At 38.9% G+C, this 26,537-nt stretch overlaps 1 long non-coding RNA gene across 1 annotated transcript in view; it reads right to left on the bottom strand.

Moving 5' to 3' along the window:
• LOC144304778 (uncharacterized) overlaps positions 1-15,516 on the bottom strand; it is a 114,341-nt gene extending 98,825 nt beyond the window's left edge. The window contains exon 1 of the long non-coding RNA XR_013371750.1: positions 15,337-15,516. This is a non-coding gene — a long non-coding RNA (uncharacterized LOC144304778). The remainder of the gene's footprint in view (positions 1-15,336) is intronic.
• Positions 15,517-26,537: the final 11,021 nt, after the last annotated feature.

The following is a 26,537-nucleotide window of genomic DNA, read 5'->3' on the forward strand; positions in this document are numbered from 1 at the left end:
CACCTGAAGGAACAACAAGTAAAGCTTAAACCCAGCAGGAGAAGAGAAATGATAAAGATTAGAACAGAAATCAATGAAATAGAAACAAAAAGAACAGTAGAACAGATCAATGAGACTAAGAGCTGGTTCTTTGAAAGAATTAATAAGATTGATAAATCCTTGGCCGTACTTATCAAAAAGAAAAGAGAAAGGACCCAAATAAATAAAATCACGAATGAAAGAGGAGAAATCACAACCATCACTGAAGAAATACAAATAATTATAAGAATATATTATGAGCAACAATATGCCAACAAAGTAGGCAGCCTGGAAGAAATAGATGCATTCCTGGAAACTACCAAAACTGAAATGTATAGATTACCAAAGGAAGAAATGGAAAACCTGAACATATTCATAACCAGCAAGGAAATTGAAGGAGTAATCAAAACAAGAGTCCAGTGCCAGATAGCTTCCCAGATGGATTCTACCAAACATTTCAAGAAGAATGAGTACCTATACTTCTAAAGCTATTTCAAAAAATAGAAATGGAGAGACAACTTCCAAACTCTTTCTAAATGCTGAAGCCAGCATTACCATGAGCCTAAAACTAGACAAAGACCCCACTAAAAAGGAGCATTACAGACCAATATCACACTGATGAACATAGATACCAAAATTCTCACCAAAATACTAGCCGATAAAATCCAACAGTACATTAAAATTTCACCACAACCAAGTAGAATTTATTCCTGGACTGCAAGAGTGGTTCAACATCCACAAATCAATCAATGTGATACACTACATTAATAAAAGAAAACAACAAGAGGCAAACGATCCTCTCAATAGATGCAGAAAAAGCATTTGACAAAGTACAGCAGCATCCTTTCTTGGTTGAAACTCTTCACAGTGTAGAGACAGAGGGAACATACCACAATATCATAAAAGCCATATATGAAAAGCCCACAGCAAGTATCCTTCTCAATGGGGAAAAACTGAGAGCTTTTCCCCTCAAGTCAGGAACACGACAGGGATGTCCACTATCACCACTGTTGTTCAACATAGTACTAGAAGTCCTAGCCTCAGCAGTCAACAAAAAGAAATGAAAGCCATCCAAATCAGCAAGGAGGTCAAGCTCCCACTCTTTGCAGATAACATGATACTGTATTTGGAAAATTCAAACAACTCCATCCCGAAATTGCTAGAACTCATACTGGAATTCAGCAAAGTGTCGGGGTATAAAGTCAATGCACAGAAATCAGTTGCATTTCTATACACTGGCAATGAGACAGAAGAAAGTGTTTTTAAGGAGCTGATCCCATTTACAATTGTACCCCAAACCATAAGATACCTAGGAGTAAACCTAACCATAGAGGCAAAAGATCTGTACTCAGAAAACTATAGAACACTCACAAAAGAAATTGAGGAAGACACAAAGAAATAGAAAAACATTCCATGCTCATGGATTGGAAGAACAAATATTATTAAAATGTCTATGCTACTTAGAGCAATCTATACATTCAACGCAATCCCTATCAAAATACTATCAACTTATTTCACAGAATCGGAACCAAAAATCCTTCAGTTTGTACAGAACCAGAAAAGCCCCCAAATAGTCAAAGGAATGCTTTTTTTTAATCAAAAATTTTTTTTTAGTCAAAGGAATGTTGAAAAGAAAATCCAAAGCTGGAGGCATCACAACTCCTGACGTCAAACTATTTTACAAAGCTGTAATCATCAAGACTGAGTGGTACTGGCATAACTAGATCAATGGAACAGAATAGAGAATCCAGATGGAACTAGGGGATATTATGCCAAGCGAAAGAAGTCAATCCGAGAACGAGAATTATCATGTGACCTCATCCATCTGTGGAATTTAAGAAACAAAATGGAGGACCATAGGGGAAGAAAGGAAAACATAAAACAAGATGAAATCAGAGAGGGAGATAAACCATAAGAGACTCTTAATCATAGGAAACAAACTGAGAGTCACTGGAGATGAGGGGTCTGGGGGGGTTGGGGTAACTGAGTGACAGACATTAAGGAGGGCACTTGATATACTGGGTATTACATAAGAATGATGAATCACTGACCTCTACCTCTGAAACCAGGGATACATTATATGTTAATTAATCAAATTAAAATTAAAAAAAAGAGTAATACATGGTCTGGGTGTCAGCATCAGAGATACAATAAGAAGACTACTAGGTGCCAGGCTATGCCAATGCCTTTTGTAGAACATGCACTTAATAAATGGCAACTGATTATAAAGGAATTCACTCAACCAAGGATGCTTATCTAAGAGGGGGTAAAATGTAATGCAATATTTCCCAAAATAAAGGAAGTTAGTGTTTTTTTTGCATGCCTTGGTTTGGGGCCTGTGAAATTCATATCTGTTAAGTCTGAGGCCACATTCTCTTCTCTTACTACACATTCTACATGGACAATTTATGATTTCAATTACTACCTATAAGGTGATGATCATCAAATCATATCTCCACCCTGATCTTTTCTCATGTGTTTCATGTCCACATATGTAGCCAGTTGCCTGCTGGACATTTCCATTGGGATGGTCCACAACCTCTCAAGCTTAGAATATACAAAAACTTCATTCATACTTATCTATAATCAGATCTATAATGACTTCTATGCTTACTAATATTGAATGTCACCACTATGAATTCATTTGCTCAGAGTGGAGACCAAGAATTCATCCTTGACGCCCTCTTCTCTCTTTCTCCTTACCACCTCCCCCCAGTGACCAACCTAATCATTTCTGAGTGCTACAGATTCTAAGTCCCAAGTAGCTCTTGGCTCTATTAACTTCTTTCCTGCCTAATGTCATGTCTCTGGTTGAGATTACCATATCTCCCACATGGATATTGTAGTAATTGCCTCATGATTGTCCTGCCTCCATTTTCGGTATAATGTGGCCAGAATAATTCTTTTAAGACACAAATATGGTCATATCACCACTTGCCCTAAATATTTAACAGCTTCCCATTGCACTTATAGACCTATCTCCTTCATATCATTTATTTATGTTTATTTTTTCCTTCATATGGTTTATAAGTAAGCTGACCATATATCCACTTTCCTGGAATAGTGTCAGTTTATGCTTGTTATTTCAGCATAATTAACAGTCCCTCCTTTCACTCACAAATGTATTCTGCTTTGGTTGATAGATTATAGGGTTGTGCTATATATAAGACTTTTTATTATTTGGGTTTTGCCTACCTTTTCATCTTATTTCTCACTATCTCCTACTTATACTCTGTTTTTCCAAAGGCCTTTCAGTTCTGACATATGTGATTCTTTTGCTCCCATACACTTCTTTCCTCCTGAGCCTCTTTGCATCCTTTTTCAATCCTGGGTAACAGCCGCTCATTCTGCAGTCACAGTGGAGCTATATGTTTGTCCTGTTACTGCTCAAAGCTCCAGAATTCCTGCCCTCATGGTTCTTCTCACAGCAAAGCCACCACTACACCATCAACTCTGAGGGCAGGGGTTAGATCTCTTAGACAAAAGGGAGGGCCATCTCTGTGTTGCTTGTACAGTGAACCTCACGGTACATCAGGAATACCTTTTCTCCTCTTGGCTGCCAACAATCTTTTTTTATGTGATTTTACCTGTATTAACAAAAGGCTGGTGGTAGGGGTATGAGCTCACAGGGTATAAACTTGCCTTGCCTCTTTCTTAGTCCTAGATCCCTTATTCTGCTAGGAACAACCCAAAATGAGCACAAGGCAAGTTACACATAAACTTGTGAAGTGGTAGGTGGTTTGGTACTCTTGAATGTCCATTTCTCATGTCCTATTGGTTTAGAGCATAAGGCTAGGCTTCTCAAGGTAACTCCAAATTTTCTATGAGGATAGTGAAACACACAGTTTTGCTTCCTGGTTGCTCTTTTGTTTGCATTGTTTTTCTTTGCCTTGATTAGGCATGGCTAGAGCAGAGGTCCACAAACCATAGCCTGTGAGCCAGATTTGTCCTGCTGCCTGGTTTGGTAAATAAAGTTTTGTTCAAATACTTTATTAATAGCCACGCCTACTCACTTACATATAGTCTATGGATACTTTCTTGCTATAACTGCCAAGTTGAATGGTTGCAGCGAAGACCCTATAGCACACAAAACCTAAAATATTTACTATCTGTCCCTTTACAGTAAAGTCCTGCTGACCCCTGGTCTTGTGTCCCAGCCTAGGGGACCTTGGGAAAAGTCTAGGAGCTTGCTACTCCAAGTGTGGTCTACAGATCAGTAGCAGCTGCATCAAGGAATGTATTATAAATATAGAAAATCTTGGGCTCAACCCTAGACCTACTGAATCAGAAACCGTATTCTAATAAGATGGCCAGATAATTTGTATATATGTCAAAGTTGGAGAGTACTCATCTAGTTGCCTTTGGGAGACTCAGGAGAAGCCCAAAGGAAGTCATTCTTCAGAAGGCATTGCCTCTACTGGATACAGAGAGTTTGGATCAAGGCCTACTGTTTATGGATTTCAGGAATATTACTATGCTAACAAGCCATGGGGCTTAACCCTAATGAATAAAACCTTAATATAGAGTCTTAGAACTCTAGAAACTAACAAGGTGGACATTTATCAGTCAGAGAGACTTGAAGTACTCCTCAAATGATACCGTTAGGCAGCCACATACTTTGACTATCAAGGAAGAGGCCAACCCTGAGCAGTTTTCGAATCTGAGAGTGGCTATGGGTGATTAGTGGTTGTAGTCAAAAGCAGTTACTGTTTTATTACATGCCTCAGTACTCCATTTGGTTGATGACAAAATACCCAGTCTCTGTTTGTCCACCTCACTGTTTCTGATTTATATCCCCCCATGGCTGCGGTTAGTACTAATAGCTTTGATGGAGAGAGGTTTGGTAAATAAAAAATAAAAAAGTTATTTGCTATCCATAATTTGTTATGGTGGCTCTAAAATGAAAAAAAAAGTCATGCAAAACAAAGCTATTTTTCTATTGCTCTTGAGACATCACACTGGGCATAATTCCTGGAACCCTGTGAGAATCATAGTGAACAGTGGGACAGCATGATAGCATTTGTTCCAACACAAGAAATAAGTTGATTACCATTAAATAATGCTTCTGCATGAATTCCAGTAAGACTTGTGGAATATTCTGTAAGTTATTTAGGTAGTAAGACCAGGAATGTCTCCAACAGCACATGGTGTTCCTCTTTAGAGCAGGAGATGTGTTTACCTTCCCCAACAATCCAAAATAAAATCTGGAGGACATAGAGTGCTCTCTTGTTATGGTGAGTGGCTCCAGTGTGTCAACCTGGGAAATTTAACCAATCTAATCAGTTCCATCACTGTAACCTTTTGTCACAGTGAGGAATATATAAAAAGTTGGTTTCTCTGTTTTTGTTGCTATTGCTTTGCTAAGATGTTTATTTCACTAACCTTGGGCTTAGATTCCTTTATAAAAGAGGAACACTCTATACACTCTAAATTTATTAGTTTATTAATTGGATAAAAGCATACTTTGGATTTTGTGAAACCTGAATAGAGTAGTCCTAGCCACTTTCAATTCATCACCATAATAGGGGACAGGGTTGGTTTAGAAACCATGGTTTTGATGTCACCTTTTTCTGCCCACACTAAACCCATTTCTATAGCTATTAAATAATAAATGTGAATGATTTTGATATGGTTTTCTTTACCTAAGCTTACCATTTTCTTGATGCAGTGGCAAATGAGTCTGTTAAAATCAAAATTGTGGGATGCCTGGGTGGCTCAGTGGTTGAGCATCTGCCTTCAGGCCGTGATCCTGGTCCTGGGATTGAGTCCCACAGCAGGGTCCCCACAAGGAGCCTGCTTCTCCCTCTGCCTCTGCCTCTCTCTCTCTCTCTCTGTCTCTCATGAATAAATAAATAAATAAAATCTTAAAAAAAATCAAATCAAAATTGTGTCTAAGAGAAAAAAAAAAAGATAAACGAGACTTGGATGTTCCAAAATGGATATTTAAGCCCTTAAATATGAAACTGGTCTTATAGATTCATTAAAGTAGTCAGTCTCTTAACTGAGTAGGGTTGGGGTTGCTGGCCCAAGAGGGTTTACAGACCCAAATTTCAATTGTGCCCATCGTGTTTCTGAATGACGCAGTGCCCAATAGCTCAGCCAGCAATTACACAGATGTAAGATTCTGGTCTGTTGCAAGTTGTTCTTAGCAAATCCCTTGCTGTTGATAAATACAATCTCCATAACTAGGGAACGGAGACTACCTATAAATGTTCCCCATGTTGAGGGAAAGTCCACCTCCTCTTTTGCAGCAAGCTGTTCTGATCTAAACAAACTCTGTGAACGGATGGCATGCATGTTCTCTCTTTGCCTATTAACTTATTTTAAAGTATCTAAGATTCCAGTTCAGCAAACAGTACCTGCTTTGGGCCGGGTCCTGTGTCAGCATAGGTCCTACAATTACCCTCCTGAGTATTATATTATCATACTCAATTTACAGATGAGAAAAAAAACTCACGATGGGTAAATAGTCTAGCCATTACACTGGGCTGCCTTGTGTTAGGAGTCAGTTAAAAAGACCTCCTTTATTTATTCATTATCAACAAGTAATGATTAAGGCAACTACTATAGAATATGCCAGACACTGTATTCAGTGTTGGGATAAAAAGGTAAATGAGGCACTATTTTAGCCCTCAGGGGGCTGTATGCCAAGCTGGAAGATATGGATTTTGTTTTTCATTACAAATTTGAGTCGTTGTTGTTTTTTAAATCTCTTTTACTGCTTTTACTTGGCATTAGGACTCTACTAACTGTATGGCCCATGTGTAAGACCTGTGTGAAGTGGCTTTGGCAGAGCCTTTGCTCCTTCAATGTTTCTATTTCATGATGGAAATAATAGACATGGAGATGACTAAGCGACTCTAAAGCAATGATAAATGTGCTCATTAGCAACACTAGCTCACTAATTCAAGAATCTCAAATTTTGAAAAATAACATCTATCCAATAAGTAAAAATGAACCTCTAAGTATCCGAAATAGAAGTCACTAAGTCTATTTACCAAGCTCATATACTTTATTTGCAGGAAAACAATCCAGGCCCTCACTTTGAGCCAATTTCCTCTAATCTCACACAAAATTTTAACATGATTGGATATCTGTTTGCAGTTTACAGTAAATTTAAAAAGGAACTTGTTTATCCTTGGGCATTGGATGGACAAAAGAAGAGATTAGATTACTTCCCCCAAAACTTATTATAATTCTGCTGAGGGCTGATTTTGTCCCCCTGAACTGGGAGACAGTATAGAAAATTTGTTTAACAACACAAACACATTTGATTAGACTTTCCCAGGAAGAGCGTGATTGAGTTTAACAGTCTGTTTTTAAAACCACCATCCTTTTTATTGAAAATAACTGCATCCTTCACGGTGTTGCTCGATCATCGCTCGCTGATTGGTGGGCCCTGACATGGCTCTAGTGCATCGATAATGGCTCCAGTCAGTCACTAACTACAGTTTCTGTAAACCAAAGGGGAGTGGTTTTCAGTCATACACCCCCCTTCTGCTCCCGCCCCACCCCCTGCCAGTTTCACAGGGACATGGATGTGAGGCGGAAAACATCAAGCAAGAGTTTCACCATCTTTTGGCAAAGCAGTACTTCCTGGAGGCTTGCCTAAGTGGCTGCATGTGGTCAGTCGCTGGACTGGGCTCCTCCAGGGAACGCCTCCGCTAATGAGAAAGGAGGCCCCATGAATCAGAGGGAACCGATGGGCCAGCTACATTCAGGGGTGAAACTGCTAGCCATCTGGGCAGAAGGATTATGATCTAGGTGTTAAGAATTTCCATTTCCAGGTGGTACAGGGATTAGTTGATTCATTTGTGAAGAGTCTTTTTGTGTAGGAATATGGGACTCAATGTTTCTGAGAGTGGCTTTATAAAGGAGTATTATCGAACGGTGGCTCTGTTCTTGAGAGACTAAAAAGGGAAATGAGTTTCTCAACTGAATTTCTTCTTTGACTAATATATATAATCATATTTTGTATTGTTTAGGATTTTGTACAGCTTGTAGCTGATCCAAATATTTGTACTTTACCTTCTCTCATAATGTTCAGTCCATAAAATCATAGTCATCACTAACAGCATCACCACCATTATCATTTTCATCTTTGCCATCGTGATTTTTGGGAGCAGATTAGATTCTACACACATATTAACTCATGGACAACTACCAATAATCCAACGTAGTATACGTTATTATTATCCTGATTTTCCCGATAAGGAATTGAAGCACAAAAAGTTAATGATCCTGCCCAAATTTGCACAAGCAGTACATATCACTGAAGACAATCTCTTAAAGATATTTATTTATTTATTTATTTATTTATTTATTTATTTATTTATGAGAGAGAGACACAGAGAGAGAGAGAGAGAGAGGCAGAGACACAGGAGGAGGGAGGGACCCCAGGATCTCGCCCTGGGCCAAAGGCAGGCTCCAAACCGCTGAGCCACCCAGGGATCCCCCTGAGGATAATCTCTTAAACATGATTCTATATTGCCTTAGACCTGGTGAGACCCAAGGGAAATTTTAATGTTAGCCCTTTATTTATATATAAAGTGAGGGAACTAAGGACTGTAGAGAACTGACTTTCCTTTATAGTTCAGCCTGTTCTTGACAGAATTTTGGCTAGAACTTACATTCCTTAATTTCCAGTACTGTACTCTTTCTAATATTATAATTTGTCCCTGTTTTCTAGGTAATACAAGCTTCACCAGAACGTCCATTTCATAGAGGATGAAAAGAAAGAAACCAAAGCTTTCCATAAACAAAGTGTTTGGTAGGGGCGGTGACTTAGCCTGTTGATCAAAATAGAGCCCTGGGAATATTTTTACATTCATTGCTTACCGTGAAGCCCTGTTAACCTGGATATTTCATGGATGGCATAGGATATCATCGATAGTTAGCCTTTAGGAAAGCCATTTTATTGCCAATGTACTTAATCATGAAGGGTTATAGTCCAGTATTTTTAAACTCATTCTCTCTCTTTTTTTAACCAAGAGTTGAGATCACTTACCCTATTGAGTCACCAGGTATCCCTACCTACACCCATTCTCTTTAATGTCATTTGTAAATGAGTCATGTTGAGTTATGTTGCAAAAACATAGAGTATGCATCCTTCCTATCTAAAACAATAAAGTTAAATATCCACATCCCTGACACCAAGTGGAACAGTACTCGAGTAACTGAACAGAACTTGATTTACCCGGTTGAGTCCTTGGAGGGTTTCATTCCCATCCAGGACTAGTTCTTTAGGCACATGCAAGGTAAGTGACTTTTTTTGAAAATGGAAAACTCATTGTTGGTTAATATCTGTTAAGTACAACCAAAGATTCAAGTACACTAAAGAACATGTGGAAAACATGCTTTCTGCGCATTAGTAGCTGGCATTCTAAAAAATCTGAAAGTGAAGGTCCGCTAGCATTTTAGAGTGCCCGTGGTTTTAACTGTGAAACTCTGTTGAACGTGGGCCTTTGTATAAACTTTGTTAATTACAGAACAGAATTTCTGTATGAAATTGAAGTCATTTTAATCCTTCTTTGTGGTGGAGAATTTAGATTATAAAGTACCCAAAGGACTTCATTAGGAAGCAGCTTCAGTTATAAGCAGGGCATCAATCTACCCATTTTACTTTTGAGCAAGATTCAAACTTATGGGTAAAATGTTCCCTTGAGGCAAGGCAGATGCCTTGAGAAGTTGCATTAATAACTATTTAGAGTAACTGCTTATGATTCATGAGCTAAGTGGGGTTATTTTCCTGTGGCTTACCAGACCATCTGTAAATTGGCCTGACATAGGGCTTCAAAAGAATAAATACATAAGAAATTCAGAGTTAAAATTGAGGCTGTTTTCTTAACTTAATTTGAAACCTCACTTTTTTTTTTAACCCAATCAAGTACCTTTATAGCTCCTTATCAAACACTTCTTTTTTATTGAGGTCGAGGTGTAGACTGTAGGTTAATTTTAGCATATAAACTTTGGCATACTGTAAACAAGTACATATTTCTCATTTAAATGTATTTCCTAATGTTTGAGTATATCGAGTAGATGAAGCAGAAACTATGCCTGTTTGGGTAGCTCAGAGAAAAATAATAAAATAGCTTGGTGTTACATAACCGCCAGGTCCTTGACTTCTCTATCCTCCACTTACAAGTAAGGTCTCAATGACTTGATTTGTAAGACTATACGTACTTAACAATAAATGTAACACATGGCCTTATACAATTCAAACAACACAGAAGTGAATAAAAATTGGAGTGATTACACACTGCCATCTCCTATTTTTCAGGTATCCATAGAGTATAAAAGCCTAAGGCCCTCTTTCATGAACACACCTAGATATGTGCATTTGCATACATATACACAGTTTTTGTTTTATAAACCTTGGGATCAGATTACACTGATTGTATGTGTTTTTTAATCTTAAAAGTGAACATTTATAAAGACTAAATTAATGTTTTCACAACTGCAGACCACTCCATGTACCACTTAAAAAATCGTTTCCTTGTTGATAAATATTGAGGTCATCTTCAATATCTTTTTTCTATAAAAATACTTCCTGCTGAAGATATCCTTGTAAATTTCCCAATAACATTCATCATTAAAATCTTAATAGGTATTATTTCTATTTGATTCAAAATTCAAAACATGCATACGAGTATATGGTGAAAAATAATTGCACCCCGACTCCTATTTCCCAACCATTCAGTTTCCTTCCTGTTCTTGTGACTACTTCCCGAGATTTTCTCTGTATGTGTTTATGTGTGTGTGTGGCAGGGAAGGGGGGATGTATACAAAATTTCCCCCCACAAATATTGCCATAATCTATATACTCCTTTGTATTTTGCTTTTTAATTTAATAAAAATGTAGTCTGTTTAAGCTGCTTATTTCTTTTTACCGATTCTGAAGTATTTCTTTATATGGATATATTGAAATTTATTCATCCTTTTAAATATTATATGATCCCTTATTAAGCTGTTTTCCATCTTTGCTATTGTAATGCGATGAATATCTTTATATTAATACCATTTTCACAAGTGATCATTTATTTGTAGCATCATACTTAAGTGTGGAATTGTTGGATCAAAGAGTATGTGCAATTTTATTTTTAAAAAATTAAAAATTGTAAGCTTCCTATGTAGAGTGGATATACCAATATAGTTTTCAACCAACAATGTATAAGAAATACACGTATTCATAATGTATTTTCCCTTCAGCTCTGCCCAGCATAAGTTTTCTCTCTCTCCTTCTCTCTCTCTTATCATGGCCAACCTGGTAGATGAAAATATAACCTCATTTTATTATTTTTAAAAATTATCAGTGAGGCTGAGGAATATTTCATGTGTCTAAGAACCAATTTTTAAAAAAGATTTTCTATTAATATTTGACTTCTGTTTTTTCTCAGTTTGGTTATTGGACTCTTCCTACTGAGTTATATAAGTTTAAGGCTTTTGGTCTTTTATTAGTGACATTGGTTGCAAATTCCTAGCCCATTCTTTCCCCGAAGTTACCATTTGTCATTTGGCTTTTGGTCATTTTTGCAATGCAGAAAGTTCTTATTTTTACAAAAAATTTTTAGTGGTTTCTGAATTTTGTTTGACATTTAGAAAGTTTATTTCCTCTTCCAAGTTATTTGAAAAATCACCTGATCTTTTTAGTACTTCTATGGATTATTTTTTTAATCACGTTTGATCTTATATGCTTCTAGAGATCATTCTATTTTTTTCTCTATCAATTTTTCATTCTACTTCTATAGGTTGAACACTCAACTTACAAGACACATACCCCTATTTACTAGTTTTGAGGACCTTAGCCACTTTATTAGTCTCCCTCAATTGTTTTTTGCATATTCTCAAGGGATAATTTCATGAATCATCTAAGTTTGAGACAGGATAATTCCTTGGCAATAATCATAGCTTCTGGAGTCAAACAGACTTTGATTTAAATTCTGACTCTGCTATTTACTAGCTGTGGCACTTTCAGAAAACATGAGTCGATGCTAATGGTCATAGTAGCAGTGATGCTTACATCATAAGGTTTCGGAGAGTATGAGATGAGATGATACATGTCATCCCTGTTACACTGAAAGTTCTTGGCAATGTTAAGCATGATAATCATTATCATCATTATTAACATAGTTATTAAAAATTAATGATATTATTATCATTATGACCATTAAAATCAGTTTGTTAGGTACAGTCCCATTGAAAAGGCTGCCTTTGCTGGTCTGGAAAGGAGCCTGAGTGATGACAAAGGTACATAGAGTGGGCATCTTGTCTCAGATGCTGTCTCCGGACAAGCCACACTCCCAAAGCCACAGTATTTTAGAGCAGGATTATGTTAGAAGATAGAGAAAGGGCCTGTTTCTGATTGCACATTGCCACCTGGACCCTGAAGAGCCTTGCTTATGCTCAGTGTCCACTACATTTACCTAATTATGAGATTCAAACCCAAATCAGTAGGCCTGGTGAGTAACACATATAGAATCTGAAGGAGAGTATATTTATAACCCTGAAGAGTATATTAAAAATCTTCCTGGGGATTCACAAAATTCATATATTAGAGAGGAAAGCATAAACTGATTTTAATTTTTAAAAGTGGAGAATTTCTGTTCAATAGACGTCAAAAGCAGAGTTAAAAGGCAACTGTCAACCTGACAAAAAATCTTGCCACATATATACATAAAAAGATATCAGCCTGAATATTTAAGGTTTCATGAAAATTAAGAAGGAAAAAGCATCCTAGTAGAAATCTTAACAATTACAAATGGTTAATAAACATGTTAAAAATGTTCAAATGCAAAATCAGAGACATATTTTTGCCCTTCAGATAGACAAACACTCAAAATACTTACAAGGCAAGAGCATGGGTACGTCACAGGTAGACTGTAATTTGGAAGTACCAAAAAATTATGCAATACACATACTTTGAACCGGCAAATGCCACTTCTGGATATCTTTTCTACACACATAGGGGCACTGAGACATATGCTTAAGGGAATTAATTGCCACATCAGAAAGGAAAAGTGGAAATGATCTAAATATCTAGCAATAGAAAAAGAATAGTTGATATGGAACATTATAAAATGGTTAAAAATCATGTGGTTAAAGTACTGACGAGGAAAGATTTCCCAACATTTTATTACATAAATAAGCAAGTTGCAGAACAAAATGTGTAGTGTGATTCCATAAATGATAAATCCTTCAGACAAAAGTATGTATCATATATATAATTATGAAGAAAAATGTTTGGAAAAAGGCGCACCTAAACGTTCATGGGGTGCTTTTGGTAATGAGAGTGGGATCCATGGGGGAGGGGGCATTGGGGAAGTAAAGGAGAGTTACGCTTTTTATTCTCTATGCCTTTCTGTTTATCTATTTATTTTTTAAGATTTACCTATTCATTTGAGAGAGAGAGAGAGCTGCGTGAGTGGGGGGAGCGGCAGGGGGAGAGAGTCCTGCAGCAGCTTCCCGCTGAGCCCCATGGGTGGCTTGATCCCACCTCCCATGAGAGCAGAAACCAAGATTCTGGGGCTCAACCAACTCAGCCCCTCAGGTGCCCCCTGGTCGAGGTTATGACTAGAATGTATTCACAGGTACTCGTGTAACTAAAACTTGAAAACCCAACCACCCCGTATCAATGTCATCCTTAGTCCTGCTTGCTTTGAAGTTTACCAGCATGATTACTTCCAAAATTTCACCCGAGATGATTCATATTTTCAGGATACAATCGGAAATTCAAATATGAGATCACAAATAATCAGGAAGTGTCTCAGGACTGCTCATCGACAACTAAATTCAGGACTGGCTTCCCCACCGCACATATTCTAAGATCACGCCGAGGCCCTCGATGGAGCTGGAGCTGGAGCCGGAGCCGGAGCCGGAGCCGGCGTGGGGAGGCGGCGGGCGGCCCGCGGCATGCAGGCCCCACCGCCCGCCGGAGCGCGTTCTGCGCCGCCCTCTGCTCAACTCTTGCTCTTTTTTTTTTAAATAAAGATTTGTTTGTTTGTTTGTTTATAAAGATTTTATGTATTTATTCATGAGAGACACAGAGAGAGAGGCAGAGACACAGGCAGAGGGAGAGGCAGGTCCTAGGCAGGGAGCCCGGCGTGGGGCTCGATCCCGGGACCCCAGGCTCATGCCCTGGGCGCAAGGCAGGTGCTCAACCGCTGAGCCACCCCGGCTGCCCTTTTGCTCTTTAACATATAAGAAAAGCTGGCGGAATGAAACTCCCGTGGTCGTATTAACATTGTGAAACTGACTTAAAGCAGTTGTTTGGCAAAGCCATTGCACAAGGATGTCGTCAATCTTTCCTGAAATTTCGTGGGAAGGACACTGACGCCCTAACATCCCTGCATGTTCTGCCTCCAAGACTGGCCCCTTCGGTGTGTGCTTTGTTTTCCAGCTTCTGACAAAGATGAGAGTCCAAAAAGTATTCCACTTGCGTCTTCTCTGTCCACACTCTCTGTCTGAGCAAAGTTAAGGCGAGCCCGGGCGGTGCAGAGCAGTGCTCAGCCGTCGGGGCGGGGCGGGGCGGGGCGGGAGGGCCGCAGGGGGGCGGGCGGCCGCGGGGGCGTGCGGGGGCGGGCAGGAGGGCGCGCGGGCCAGAGGGGCGGAGGGCCCCAGGGGCGAGCTGGCCGCAGGGGGGGCCGCAGAGGGGCCGCAGGGGGGGCCGCAGGGGGGGCCGCAGGGGCGCGCGCACGCGGGGCAGGGAGGCCGCGGGTCAGAGCTGCAGATTTTCTAACTGCCAGAGAGAAGTCAAAAGCCCTGATTATATGCGACCTTTTCCAATGTTTAGACACTGGGAAGTAAAAAATATACATACACAATATAGTGCGTGAAAATCAGTGCCGTAAGCTCCGGGCGGCAGACTGGGCTTCCCGGCCTCCCCGGGACGAGGGAGGGGCGCGGCTCCCCGCCCTGAGCCCGGGCACCCTCGCCGCCCCGCCCCTCCAGGGGCCCGCGTGGAGCCCGCCTCGGGCCGACCCGCGCCCCGAGACCCGGCGGGGGCAGGAGGGCGCCCCCGGCCGTGGGTGGGCGTGGAGAACGCGCGCGGCCTCTCGGCTGACCGTGCCCCCCGGGGGGGATCTGTAGTTTTTAATTTTTTTTTTTTTTTTTATGATAGTCACGCACAGAGAGAGAGAGAGGCAGAGACATAGACAGAGGGAGAAGCAGGCTCCATGCACCGGGAGCCCGACGTGGGATTCGATCCCGGGTCTCCAGGATCGCGCCGTGGGCCAAAGGCAGGTGCCAAACCGCTGCGCCACCCAGGGATCCCGGATCTGTAGTTTTTAAAATGATACTTTGATTCCTCATGGTGTGACCCACCTTCTGCTCCAGCCTCCTCCTCCCCTGCATCCTGCCTCTGACGCGAGGTTCCAGCGACCCCAGCGGGGTCCGCGCTGCTCCCGGTGCGTCCCGGCGGCCCGGCCTGCGGCCTTCCTTCTGCAGCCTCCCTCGCCCACGCCGCCCCCCGTGGCCGACTCCGGCTTTCTGCTTAGGCCCAGCTTGGACATCTGCCTCCCAGAGGAGGACTTTTCCCGCCTCCTCTTTCATTTCCGAATGGATGAAGTGCCTTGTGCTTCCTCATAGAAGCATCCTAAGGATACCCCCATCATAGCACGTGCTTCATATTATTGAAATGATCAGTTGACACTTGTCATTTCCTCCCTAGACTGGAAGCTTTCCCATCTTGAATATTTTATTCATATATGTGTAACTGTGCAGTGTATTATCGATTATATATCTAAACAACATATGGTACAACTGCAGTGCTGAATTAATATTTATTAGATTGAGCTATTCCATTTTTATTATGTATAGCCTTGTAGTATTGTATTTGCATTGAAGACTTTTCTTGATGAATTAAAAAGATGTTAAAGCATAAAAGTGCCTTAGGAATTCTCTTATCAATATATTTTTCACGTAATTATAACTAAGAGGTTTCTGGTATCAGACTGTCTGGGTTCAAATTCTGACTCCAACACTTCCTAGCTTTGTGAAATTAGACGTAAATTCTGAGTTTCAGATTCTGATGTGAAAATGAGGTCAAGAATACTGGGTCCTTAATAGGGATAATAGGTTGGTTCAATGAGAAAACCTACTTTAAGTGCTTGGTAAAATTCTTATCATGTTCCAAACACTAAATAAATGTTAGTTGTCATAATAAATTAAGTTGTTTGCCCCTAAAATAATAGTACTTAGTGGAAGAGCCAGAAGGAGAACTCAATTTGTTATCTCAACAATTTGATTGATTCTCTTCTATGGCAGACTAGATGTTTCCTAGTTCTCGCATTGGCCTACCCACAAGCACCTAATACCTAGTGTGTTTTCTCAGATGAGGGCTTTTTGCTAGAGCTTTTAAAAGTAAATGCTAGGTAATGGGAAAGTTCTCTAGCAAAAACAAAATGAGAACAACAACAAAACAGTCTGGACTGAGTGAATCGACAAATTCTTTTTCTCACATGTAATATATAATGTAAAACATGTACATAAGCTACTAGATACATTCGAATCAAGCTTGCCTGCAGTCTTTAAAAAAAAGTCATCCAAGGTGAAGTGTTGAGAAACGTGTCCAGCTATGTCCTCTTAATGACACTGTGTTTATAAAATGGCCAGCATTGCAAATCCTTGCTAAAATCATGACAAGTATTTGAGTCATAATCATTGTGAATAGTGAGAATAAATTACTCTTCTAAACATTATCTGTAGCATTTCACATTGTTGAAGTTCTTGTTTTTAAACCAACTGTTCAGGATTCTTAAGTGTCTGAAGAAACCAAAGAATATTGTACCATTGCAGTGGGGCAACCAATTGTGTATCTCTTCAGCTTTATATAGAATGTTCTGTTTGGTGAAGTGTCTGGCATCAATTTCCTTGTCTTGCCTATAGTATTTCCTATCTAGGCGTTAAGACATTATTTCATATTAGCCATACTCTTTGGAAACTGATTAATTTGATCATATATGTACAAATTGATATAGACTATATATCATATATGATAAATTAATCATTTTTAAATAATTATTTTAAAATTAGTTTTAATAGATATCTATTAAATGTCTTGGGATAATTCCAGCTTTGAGGCTGACAGAAATCATTTTGTTTTTACTGAAAACAATAATGCTAAATTAGAGCTAGCTCAATGTATGGCAGGAACCTAAATCTTTTTTTTTTTTTTTTGAGTTCATAAGTTATTTGTGCAGCTTTGAAAATGGCATAGAACCTTGGTTCTTGATGACAGGCTGATTTATGAAATGAACACTGAGACTGCCTGCATTTAATTTCCTTGCTAATGAAAAGAAGTGTGTTATATGTCTACCACTAGACTAATCATTGGCAAAGGAGAGTGACTTGGGCCAATGATAATTCATCCTATGGGTATCAACACCGAAGCAAACAAATCAGAAGGAAAGGGATAATGAGTGATGAGAAAGTAACCACCATTGTGTGCTTTATCACACATAGAAATGAATTCAAAGAACAAATCCTAGTGCCACAGAGATGAATGTTATCTCACATCAAGGATGGCATTCTTAATGATTAGGCATTCACGTTCATAAATAGCTTGGGGGTAAAAGGTGTGCAAAAGCAATAATTCTGAACGTGGTTGTGGTAATAAGATGTATCCTAACTACTTGAAGACTGCCCTAGTATCCGTGCATGTTGAGGTATATTTAGGAAAATTTTTGTTATTTTAGGCCAGTAACTGATGCTAGTTAATAAAGAGGTTTTAGTTAGTAAATAAGATTAATGTTACACCAAAGAGTCAGTAAATACTGGTTGTTCCCAAAACTGGCTATGAATCTGAATGACCAGGGCTTTAGAAATTCCAAGGGTCTATGGGATAGATGAAGAGCATTAGTGGGAAAAATGGAATGGTCCAAGGTATTTGTGATTTGAACAACAAAAAACTCATAGACATTTTGTGACCTACAGAGTTAGAGCGACAATATATAAAATAAGCATGCCTGCTCTGAGCGTATTAGCATTCTTAAAGGGTGAAAAAAATGTATTTAGGTGTGAGTAGAAACCTTCGTTTAAAAACAACAACAACAACAACAAACCTACTTGTGTTTGCTTCTATCCAGTAGTTTTCAACTTTCTTGGTTTGAGGGCCTCATTGAGAATCTGAACAAGATTATGGCAAGTTTCCCAGAGTTTCGCATTTGCATATTCATGCAATGTTTTGAATATTAATAACCTCTTCTCTAATGTTCTTGGTCCTATTAAAAAAACTGAAGCAGCATAACTAACAACTAACAATAGATACCATTAATCCAATCCTTACCAGTTTTCCAAGTTCCACCTAGATCTCCTGAATTAGAAGCTTCAGGATCTCAAAAATACACAATTTTATGAAGTTCCTTCATTGGTTCTCATGAAATTAATTGGATCTCTATTAGCCAGAGAAAGAAGGGCTTTTTAGAGTCAGACATACTTGAGTTAAAAATAAAAACTTTACTCTTAACAATGAACTAGGGCAAGCCTTCTGAGCCTTAGTTTATCCACCTAAAGAATGGGAATGGTAGCTGTCCTCACACCAGTGTGGCAAAGAACGTAGGACAGCATCAGCACACACTTCTAGCATATAGTAAGTACTAGAAATATCTGTTATTTATTGTGCGCACTCAAAAAGAGCCTGCTTGGTTTGCAGTGAGGATATTGCCTGAATATTAAATAGTTATTTGAGCTAAGAGATTCATGGTTGTATTATTTACATTAAATGTTAAGGACAGAAATAGTGATACTAGAGCAAAGATAACACTGCAATGGCATGAGCTGGAGATGGCTTTTATTTGAGCCACATACTGTGTAAACACATTAGCAAGTCAGAGCTGGCAGAAAACAAAGCTCACTGACCCCTAGATCCACAGGCCTTATCTTTAACCCTAATGTTGCGAGGCTTTTGGAAGTTTTCCAAATCTTAAAGCTTTAAAATGTTCATGCCAATACCATAAATTCTTGGTTGTATGGAAGGAGACTCTTTCAAGTATTCAGAATAGCTCTGAATTGGGGAAAAAATAAAACAAGCTATGTCTTATGTCTAGCAACAGCAACAACAAAAGTATCTTTGAACAGGATGCGATAAACTGTGGAAAAGAGTTAAGGTTTTGAGATTTATCCTGATTAGTTTTTTTTTCTGATTAGTTATTTGGTCAACAAAAAGAATAATTTTTATTACAAATGCTAGCTTTTAAAAGGACAAAATGGGGAGTCTGGGTTAGAGAGGGAAAAAAAAAAAGGGCAGTAGAGGCACAAGGTAAAATAAGTCCGGGAACGGGAGAAAGTAGTCCCAAACAGGAGAAGCAGTGATGATTGCTGGCAATTTTGGTGGGATTTTAAAGTAATTTTGCACAGCTCAGTAATTCACCTGGGAGTTTTTCTGTCATTTCTTATGTTAATGCGTCTTTGACATATCCAGAGATTTCTGGGGTGAGCCAGGCATACTCAGGTCAATGACAGAGTGTCCAGAAATAGAACCAGATCAATAAAGGAGCTTCCTGACTGACACTTAGTGAGCCATGAGGCCACTATTATTTTTTAGAGAAACAGCTTATAAGATAAATATATGCTCAGAGCTCATGAATGTTCCATTGAAATGGAGAGTAGAGAAGAGTGATTGTGAGTCAGTATCTTCATAATGAACAGAGCCAACTTACATTTGCCTTTTTGCAGTGATCTCCACATTTTTCATTCATGGACTTTATTGAAAATCTGAAATATGATTCTATATACCCTTCCTGGAGAAATATTTTGCATTTACATATAAGCATAGTGTTTTGTGGATTGATTACCACTTTTCTAATGTTCTTGGTCTTTCTTTTAAAGATTTATTTACTAATTTATTTGACAGAGAGAGAGAGAAGTAGGGGGAAGGACAGAGGGAGAGGCAGGGAAGCATGCTTCCCGCTAAGCGGGAAGCCCAACTGGGAGCTTGATCTCATGACCTTGAGACCATGACCTGAGCCAAAATCAAGAGTCAGACGCTTAGCTGACTAAGCCACCCAGGCAGGCTCCCCTGTAATGTTCTTGGTCTTATAGGGAAATGAAAACAATAGAACTAGAAATTATAGCTTCAATTAATCATTGGTTAACTAAACCAATGAGAAACAATAGCTATTAAGTCCTTACTATGCTAGAGACATTGTGCTAAACTCCCTCTATGTGTCATCTCATTTAATCCTTACCTTGATGCTATGAAGTAAAAATTTAATTGGCCTCATTTTATAGATGGGAAAACTAAGGCATAGGGAAGTTACACAGCTTGCTTAAAGCTCTACAGCCAGCAAGGAGCAGAACCTGGAATCAAACGGAACACTGTTTGATGCCAGAACATATACTCTTAAGCAGTTTCTCATATTATCTGATTTTTTACGTAATATTTTTTTTCAGGCACTTGAGGTCCAATGTTCCAACCTAGGCTCTGAAGGATTAGTGAATCCTTTGAATTTATATACTACATTGTGTGTGTGTGTGTGTGTGTGTGTGTGTGTGCAACATGCGTGCATGTAATATTTGTTTTGCTGGAGGTGCATAGTTTAATCAGATTCCCTTAGGATATCTCAACCAAGCAGTTAAGAGTCAGTCATGTAGCTATTCCAGGGTTTAGCTGTGGATTAAGTAAGGCCATCAAAGAGTCACATATTTGGGCCACATGGGTTATCTCCCTTCTACTTCTCTCACTTCACAGAATTGCTCGTATGGATTTGGTTTCAGAATCAGGCCCTAATCTTGAACTGAAGCATACTACCAGAAATAGCTGTACAAAATCGACTACTGTATTTTTCTTCAGAGATATTTTTGAGTATATTTTTAAATATATCATTTGGAGTCCTTTAAAGAAAACCTCAAGCAATAAATGACTTTTGGAAGAAAGAAAATACCTTCCTTGTGTATGATGAAGAATGTAATGATGTATCCCTTTATTCAAAAGCAGAAATGTCAGACTCAAATCTGCAACGCAGCTATAGCGCTTATGCAGGGGCCCTTGGCCTATATATTTGCACTTTACCTTTTCCTCAGTCATAACCATCTGCTCCAATTTGTATTTTTCCTTGTTTTGAATATATATATTTCATATGTTACTGTAAGGCATCTCAAATTCTTCATGGAACACAGAGAAATATAAATTAAAAATTTACCTTTGGTTGCCTCTGCCTTTTCTGCCACTCTATGCCTAAAAAGAGGCAGAGCTCTGAAATCTTGCAGAAATTTGTTCTTTAATACCTTAACCTTCACCAATACAAAAAAAAAAAAAAGATCTTCACTTAGGGCAACATAGCTGCAATAATACAAACACCTTCAATGGCAAACACTTTTCTGATTAACTTAGGAGAGGATTTTATCTTGTTTCCCTCTTCCCCCACGAATGCTTATCTGAGGCGAGAAAAATGACTTTCATTCACTATTAGATTTTCTAAAAAGTACCTCTATTATATATTTTTGTGTTTTGAATCCAGTGAAGGCCATATGCTTTCAACCCCAGATTCAAAGGGGCAAAGTTCTCTGTCAGTTATGTATATAAATGTGTTCATAAATGTGAGTACATAAATGTGAGGTCTATCCCAGTCAAAAGCCCAACACACCAGGACAGGAATTGGCCAGTACAGTGATAGCTATGCATACAGTCGGTATTTTTTCTTAGGGAAGAATTCTGGATTTTTTTTTTTGAGTAGTTACAGTAAGTAATTGGTTGAGAACCCAAACCTTGGTGCCATAGAGTATGGCTCTTGAAAACATTTTAAGTCAGGATGAACCAACCAACTGAGGTTTTCTAGGAGGTTATAAAAAATCAGGAAAAAACTCAAGACACCTTCACTAGATGTCTAGATTAAAAACATGTATCCAGAAAACCTTATTACAGGTTTTAATTATCTCCTGTATACCAAGAGAACTCTCAAATTCTTGCTTCTAGCCAAGACCAATCTTCTGAACCCTAAACCTATTTTTTAAATTCCTGCCTCCTCAGCTCCACTTGGGGTTCTCACAGCCACTTCAGACTCAAAGTCTTAGGCAGGATTCATACGTATCCGATCTGACTCTTCCCTTTTTTAGTGAATGACATCTTCGTTCCCTCAGTATAGAGATCAGAACTCTTGGGCATACCGAGAATATTCCTCTCTTTTCCTGCCTACTCCTTCCTCAATAAAATTCCCTTCTTTCCACCTCCCCTGCCCAGTGGGTTCTTGCCAAAACTCTTTTATTGCACAGATGACTGAATAATCCTCCCAGCTAGTGACAGATTTCGCTCGTGCCAAGGCACAACCCATTCTCCACACTAGGATCTATAAGTGATGTTTTACTATTTCAGTTTGATAATGGTATTCTCTTTCTTGAAGTTTTTCAGTGACTTCCCATTACCTTAGAAATTAGGAAACTAGCCCTTTATCTGATACTTCATTTGTAAATATCTTCTCCCATTCTGTAGGTTGTCTTTTGGTTTTGTTGACTGTATCCTTTGCTGTGCAAAAGCTTCTTATCTTGATGAAGTCCCAATAGTTCATTTTTGCTTTTGTTTCTTTTGCCTTCGTGGATGCACTGCTGGGGATTTACCCCAAAGACACAGATGCAATGAAACGCCAGGACACCTGCACCCCGATGTTTCTAGCAGCAATGTCCACAATAGCCAAACTGTGGAAGGAGCCTCGGTGTCCATCAAAGGATGAATGGATAGAGAAGCTGTGGTCTGTGTATACAATGGGATATTCCTCAGCCATTAGAAATGACAAATACCCACCATTTGCTTCGATGTGGATGGAACTGGAGGGTATTATGCTGAGTGAAGTAAGTCAATCGGAGAAGGACAAACATTATATGTTCTCATTCGTTTGGGGAATATAAATAATAGTGAAAGGGAATATAAGGGAAGGGAGAAGAAATGTGTGGGAAATATCAGAAAGGGAGACAGAACATAAAGACTCCTAACTCTGGGAAACGAACTAGGAGTGGTGGAAGGGGAGGAGGGCGGGGGGTTGGGGTGAATGGGTGATGGGCACTGAGGGGGGCACTTGCCAGGATGAGCACTGGGTGTTATTCTGTATGTTGGCAAATTGAACACCAATAAAAAATAAATTTATTATTTAAAAAAGTAAGAAATTAGGACCTAAGTCCTTCATGTGGCCTAAAAGACACCCACCTGATCTAAATGTTTATTTTTGACTCATCTCTAGTACTTTCCCATCTTGTCACATTGGCCTTATTCAGGTTTCTCTAAAACCATGCACCCTCTTGCCTGAGTCCGTCAGACACACACACACACACACACACACACGCACACACACATGTACACATGACACCTAACTAATTTCTATTCTACTTTCAAGTTCTCTTCAGCATACTTGCTACTATAAACTTTCTACTGTAAACTTTCCTTGCTACCTCCGACAGATCAAATTTATCTTCTTACATATTATAGAACCCTGGATTAACATCTCCCATGTTGTAGATGTTCAATAAATATTTCTAAACAACTATGTTGATTTATTTAGAGTTTTATTAACAAAAGAAGTTGCTGGAATCTAAGTCTGTTTGACTTGTGTGTCAAGAAACCATTTCCATTACATAATGATCACTTCTGAAAGAATGAAGAAAAGATAGCTATTAGCAATAGTGCTTTGATACATAAACTAAAGATGTGTTAATGGCCCTGAAAACTTAAAACTTAAATAAAACTTTGGGGCTTTGTAGAAGTAGTCTTCATCTAATCAAGGTGGAAAACAGCAAGTTTTCTATCTTGACATGTGCTATTAGAAACTTTGACCTCTGAGGTTTATGAAAGCATCTAAAACCATTCTTGTTCTCCATTTCATTTATCCTAAGGACATTAGAGCTTACTAGATGTGTCTGTGCTATGGCATGACATGTTTCAGGACCTTGAAGAAGCAGATGACAGCTGGTTGTCCATTTCCATGTCTCTATCTTATTTTCTGGGCTTGGTTTTTTAGAGACAGCTGCAAGTGGGTAATGGAATTGGCCATCCTCTTCAGGGAAACTCAGCTTAGGTGCTCTTGATTTCAGACTTGACTGCCAGTCATCCACAGAGAGATAAATCTGGTGTTACAGAGAGTTGAGACCCTTGCTACTGTGTGTGTGTGTGTGTGTGGTGTGTGTGTGTGTGTGTGTGTGTGTGTGCATTGTTTCTCTTCCATGCCTTTTTGCATTGGATTCTGGTATGGTTATTCTGTGAAGTGGTATCTATGTGGGTGGGAGGAGAGTGAAGAATTTCACTTTAAAGAGTTGGATATTCCTGGAGTCAATGAGGTGGTAAAGGGGAGGATTCTTGGAAAAAATCAACATTTAGAAGGTAGGCTTAAAAATGCAAGAGGAAATATCTGTTGCTCTCTGGGGTCAGCCTCCACTTCATTAAAGATGGCCCCTGCCAAAGAGGGGCCACAGAGAAAGGAACCTGGAGCTGGGGAAAGAGGCATGAAGAGTTCTCTAGAGACAATGAGATAAAACAAGAGCAAATGATATTTTGTGAATTATGTTGCCTAGTTGTATGGTTTTGTGTTTATCTGGTTTGTTTCCTTTTTTATTGTATCTGAGCTTTAAGTGGAATTTATTTAAATGCTCCATTCCTGCATTAACTCTAGTACTAGATATTTAGAGACCAGTTGTGGTCCACATTTGACCCAGAGTGTTACAGGTGGACATTTGCTTCTACTTGTGTCCCTCATGTCCTCACTCTCTGGGACCATGTGATGGTGGCAGAACTGATTAGTAGATATCTATCCATCTATCTCTTCCCCACTTACAATATTCTCCCCATTGAAATCACAGAAGATATTAGACGTATTGAGCAAGATTCTGGTCTCCTTAGAGGAATATCTTTAGAATCTTCTTACAGTAACATTTCAAGTTTCTCCAGAGCTCTCAGATTTCTGCCTAATCAGGTTGCTGTTCTTTGAAAGTCATTGAAGAAAAAATTTTCTCAAAAAAAAAAAAAAAAGCTGAAGGGCACAGTAAACAAATACCTATAGTAGTAGTCTGATAGAATTTTGTTCATTCTGAAATACAACATAACAACCCACAAACATACTATTTCTTGACATTTCTTGATTGAACGGGAGGAATGGGCCAGAAATAGGATCCTTTTGTGTAGGGAAGAAGGAAATAAGAGAGGCTAGGAATATCAAAGGCAAGCTGGGGTTACTTTGCCTTTTTTCTTGGAATGAGGCATATTTACTTTCAACTAGATATGGGTAACAGGCCCTGTTCTGAGTCCTTTTGCTCTGTGGGGAAAGTGATAAGCTATGAGCCTGGTTATGAGCTATGAGCCTAACTCACATGGTTTGGAGTGATGGGCCAAGTACTGGGTGACTTTTTCCCCAACCATAGCAGGGTTTCTTAGAGACCATCTGACTCCCAGAGAATGCATAAATACAAGTATCAGTGCATTTTACATTTCTACACAATAGATAAGGAGGAGGGGAGTACCAAGAAAATAATGAATCCCATCATCCAAAATGTCATGGTTTGCTGTATGTTAGAAGTCCTGATATAAGAGTCATCTCAAAGGAAATAGGTGGGTTAATAATGGCTTATGAATTCTCAGAGCAGAGATACATTTGGGGATCTTACCACAAGACAAGTACCCCAATTTGGCAACAGAATTATGAAAGATATTGGGTCACATAGAAAATCCAACCCTGTTGGATTTTATTGAGATGGTCCACCATCCTTCTCCTCAGTCTCATACTTGTGTTTCTGGAGCTTCAGACAGTCGTGCTTTCCATCCTTGTTCTTTTTAGTTTCTTTCCTATTAGGTTTTGGAAGAAGCCCTGATTTCTGTGTTTAGGGACAAGAGGCCTCATCTGAGGGAACAGAAAGTGATTCTTTTTGATATATGTATATGTATTTTTAGGGCTTTTGTCATTTGCAATCTTTTTTTGATTTTTTACATTTTATGTTTCACATTTTGTTTTGAAAAACATGGAGACCCAAGCCCCTGCCAGACAAAGAAACAGGCAAATAGGAACAAACAAAAATACATGGTCCCTTTCATTTGGAAATAGGTCACTCATGCCAACCAATATTTGCGCATAAACTTCATTTATCATCAAAACAGAAAAGGCAAACAAAGATCCAGTATTTTTCAAAAATTTTAGCAACAGTGTGACTTGTGATTTTTTAAGTTACATTTAAGTATTCTACTCTTTTCTTTCTCAGGCAAGTGATTAAAAATCTGTTCCTTGCGTTTGTTCAACTTTTTTGGAAATTCAAAAAGACTCCGCATGATCTTATCTCATATCAACAATTCTATACAGGGGAAAATAGTATACCCAGTTCACGAAAATAATATTTATACCTCTTTATATTTGCATAATAAAAGAGTATAAAATGTGGTAAAGCTGTGGCTCATAAGGCGTACAGGAAAAAAATCTCAGTTTCTGACTGTAGCTTTGGAAAGATTAAGTAATGTGCCTAAATTTTGGAAAACTGAGACTAGAACTCTGGTTTGTCATTTCTTTTGGACCACCAGCACCTGTGAGTATTCATCCAGTTTGAAGGGAATTCCCTACTTTATG

This window comes from Canis aureus, chromosome 34 (assembly GCF_053574225.1).
Source record: "Canis aureus isolate CA01 chromosome 34, VMU_Caureus_v.1.0, whole genome shotgun sequence".
Lineage (NCBI taxonomy): Eukaryota > Metazoa > Chordata > Mammalia > Carnivora > Canidae > Canis > Canis aureus.